Source organism: Sebastes umbrosus, chromosome 14 (assembly GCF_015220745.1).
Source record: "Sebastes umbrosus isolate fSebUmb1 chromosome 14, fSebUmb1.pri, whole genome shotgun sequence".
Lineage (NCBI taxonomy): Eukaryota > Metazoa > Chordata > Actinopteri > Perciformes > Sebastidae > Sebastes > Sebastes umbrosus.
The window spans coordinates 23,374,989-23,378,978 of NC_051282.1; positions in this window are offsets into that span (position 1 = coordinate 23,374,989).

Below are 3,990 nucleotides of genomic sequence, written 5' to 3' on the forward strand. Positions count from 1 at the left end.
CGGTGTCTGTTGGTTCTGTACAATTTGTGCAGTTTCTTTGAGTGATTTTGTGAGTTTGAAGTCTATAAAGTAGTGACACCATTTCAACTCTGTCAATACATTTCCTGCTTCCCAGGACAGTTCAGAACATGAATCACTTTTACCTGAAACTGGAACTTGAGTTTGTGGTTTCTCAGTGGGTGGATGGAAGATTTTTTTGCAGGTTTACTGTAAATTCTGCTTTTACAAGAATGAAGAATGAATTTCATATTCTAAATCTTTTCCAAATCATCTCTTTGTGACATCAGACATTTGATGGATGTCTCTCTTATTTCTAGTTTCGTTACACAATTGTGCAAGTTCACAAAACACTGACTGAGCTGTTGTGCGCACAGAAATAGCATGAATTCTGAAAGTCTTTTCCTCCATGACTGGGAATTAGTTTTAGATGCTGTAAACACCCAGGAAACCACGTTTTAGCTCTTATCAAAATACAATCCGCCTGGTGGTCTTATTGATTGAATACTGTTAGTGGCACTGGCCCGCCCAGCCAAGTTTGATCAAAATATATTTAGTTACAAATATGTTTAGTTACATATATATATATATATATATCCTTCTATGTGGATGCAGGGAAAATACAGATGCTCTCACTAAAGGAAACTTGTGTTCAAGTTCATGTGCAACCTGATGACCTGAAGGCCCTCTTGTTCTTTGAAAGGAACTCAGTGACTCTTTGGACTATGATGAGATCCTTGTGTTGTTGACCATGAAAACAACAAAGCTAGGCCTGTTTTACTCATCTTTTACTGCGAAAATATTAAAAATTTCAGCTGAGTGTTTTCATTTTTTGATTTTCTTTTACTGCTATTTTATGTGAAGCGTGCTGGGAGCTCTTGAGTATGGAGGACAGAAAAAAAAATAAAAATCAATCAATAAATAAATAAAAGACTCGATAAATAAATTAATAAGTCATTAAATGTAGTGAAAATAATATAACAAATAAATATAGACATTAATTAAGTGAGAAAATGTGACATAAATGGATTTTTCTGTTTGAATTTGCGTCTTTATTTATCCTTATTTATTTACTCTTCTGTTTAATTTACCCTTCTATTTTTTATGTATTTATTTTTATTCATTCTTAAATTTGTTTATTTATTTTTTACATTAATTTGTTCTATTTATTTTTAAATGTGTATTTATTTAGGTATTTGTGCATTATGTAAGAAACAGAAATATCAATTTATGTCACACTTTATCACTTAATTAATGGCTACATTTATTTCTAATATTATTTTTGCTACATTTAATGACATATAGATTTATTTATCGAGTCATTTATTTATTTATTTTTGGCAGGTTCCGTCCTCCATACTTGGGCACCACAACAAAATCAATAATTGTACTTTTAAAGTCTTTAAAATCATCTCAGAAACATGTGCGTGTTGCTTGAGAATCAGTCAGAATAAGAAGAGGAAGCTGCACACCTAGTAACTCTTGCATTTTAATTAATCAATCAGTATTTTGTCAATGAGGTTAATCAATTTAAATTGAATTGCAGTAATGAGTGTGTCGCTTACTTTTCTTAATGTTTCAGGTGAGAAAGGTCTGGATGACATTATCCAACAGCTGAAGACAAAATCAAAGTACCTTTTATTTAATATAATGAGGAAGAGACACAATTAGTTCAGGGGGCCCAGTATGACCCATCAACTGATCAGAGTAGATGCAGGTCACTCCCAGTAGGTGGCACTGTTGCATCATTTCTTAGGGATGTGGCTCTCTGCATAATTATGTTTTCAATATAGGCCATTCATTTGCATACCTGATTAAATTGTGCTGGCTTCAAAACCATACTGTTTATAATGACTAATTAAATAACCCCAAATTGGCAGACGCCCCAGTTTCATACTCACCTTATTCACAACAGCAGACAAGTGAAGAAAAAGACAATGAAAGTGAACTTGGTCAGACAGGTTTAAACAGAATCATTCGATCATATTTCAGATTAAAAGTCACTGGGGAGAAATGATGCTGCTCAGCTAAGGGAGTGTCCAGCGGCGGCGTGCTGTGGCATTGACTGACTGGTCAAATGACTGAGGAATCAGATCATCATTTGTATGCAAAGCCTTTAGTCTCAAGAAAGGTCAGCGTTTCAATAAGGCTACTGGACCCAGCCAACATCCTGCGCCTGCCTACAGCTGGAAGACAACACTGCATCTTGGCACCTGAGCTCAGCCTAGTGGGGACATTAAAGGGTATCCTCACTGAATACCATATAATAAAGACTAAAACAGCTGCTGTATTATCTGGAGGTTTGAACCCACACAGAGAGGTACAACAGCAGTTGTCTGCCCTTTGTGAGTGATTACAGGTATACCCTTTTAGAACAGACAACAGAGATGGGATAATTTCACCCCGGCTGTCACAGTTTACCATACCAGTTAGCAACATCTATTATCTCTCTCCTAGCGACAGGGATTAGACCGGAGCTGCTCCAGTGGTTTGTAACATCCTGCAGAATTATCTTGAAAGATGTTTTAGCAAGAGGATGTAGATACCATAGTTGTACAAGATGACATTTACAAGATAAGATCTCTATTAGTGTATCTTCGCCACGTCTTACATGGGATTAAGTGTCACTTTCAGTGGGCTACCTCCGAGGCTCTGAGAGGTGAAGCCAATGTGGAAGTGCTTTAAACTTGCATTCTTTCTAATAGCCAGCAGGGGGCGACTCCTCTGGTTGCAAAAAGAAGTCTGATTGTATAGAAGTCTATGAGAAAATGACCCTACTTCAACTTGATTTATTACCTCAGTAAACATTGTAAACAAGAGTTTATGGTCTCAATCGCTAGTTTCAAGTCTTCTTCAATACAGCATGATGTTCATTTAGTAAATTATGGTCCCATTTAGAGTCAAATAGACCATAAAGCAGGGTATGCTTCAGGGCGTGGCTATCTTGTGATTGACAGGTCGCTGACATGGCGTTGTCCGGTCTGAGAGTTGTTTATGTTTTGGTCTTACAACTTTAACCCTTTCATTGTGTGTTTTCAGTTCATGAAAGCTAATTGTAACATTTTTGGTTGCCTGAAAATGTCTTATTCAGCGTTTGGTTGTACTTAGCTCCACCCTCTCATTGCACTTCTGGTTGCAAAAAAGCAACAGGCGACGGCCAAAATGTCGAACTCGAGGCTTCAAAACGGCAGTCCGCAAACCAACGGGTGATGTCACGGTGACTATGTACGCTTCTTATATACAATCTATGCACTCTATATAATCTGTCTCACTAATCTATTAACTAGTCCATTTTGGCAAAATTACAAAAAAAAACACTTTACGTTCTTCTACTGTGTAAGAAAAAGATAAAGGCTATACATTAACTTGTGCACTTATGGCTCTGTGTGAATTGTCATGAATACTCATTATGAACATCGTGGGATGAAACAAACAGTAATGAATGTGCTTGGGTTTTTTTGAAAAAAAAAAAAGATTACAACATTTTCTGTAACCTTGTAGAAAAAAGTTAGATCACGTAGCACTGCGGAGTCAGAGGTTGAGCATGATTTCACTGTAGAAAGAAATGTGAGGCTGTCTTCCACGAGAGCATGTCGTGATGTTGTGTGGTTGCGAAATGCCTCCAGCACCAAAGATTAAACGTCGACGTTGCATCCCAGAGGTTGTTGATGTGCATGTGGCGGTTAGGTGTTTGCATTTATTGTAGTGATGGTAGAAAGCTAACAGGGCTCACCTTCCACTTCACTGACCTAATTATATCTGATCTACTAATGAGCAACATCCTGATGATCACCAGCAATCCTTTTAGGTCAGTTGAATATTATGGCATGCAAGATGTACTATAAACAATCATGTTCTGGCAAGACTTCAGCATCTGTATTCTGTGTCAGTCTCCATAAGAGTGTAAGTGAGGTATTACACCTCTTTTGTTATGGTGGGGGTGCTGCCGTTACAAAATAAGTGATTATTTCTCTGCCTGCTGCACCACAGGTG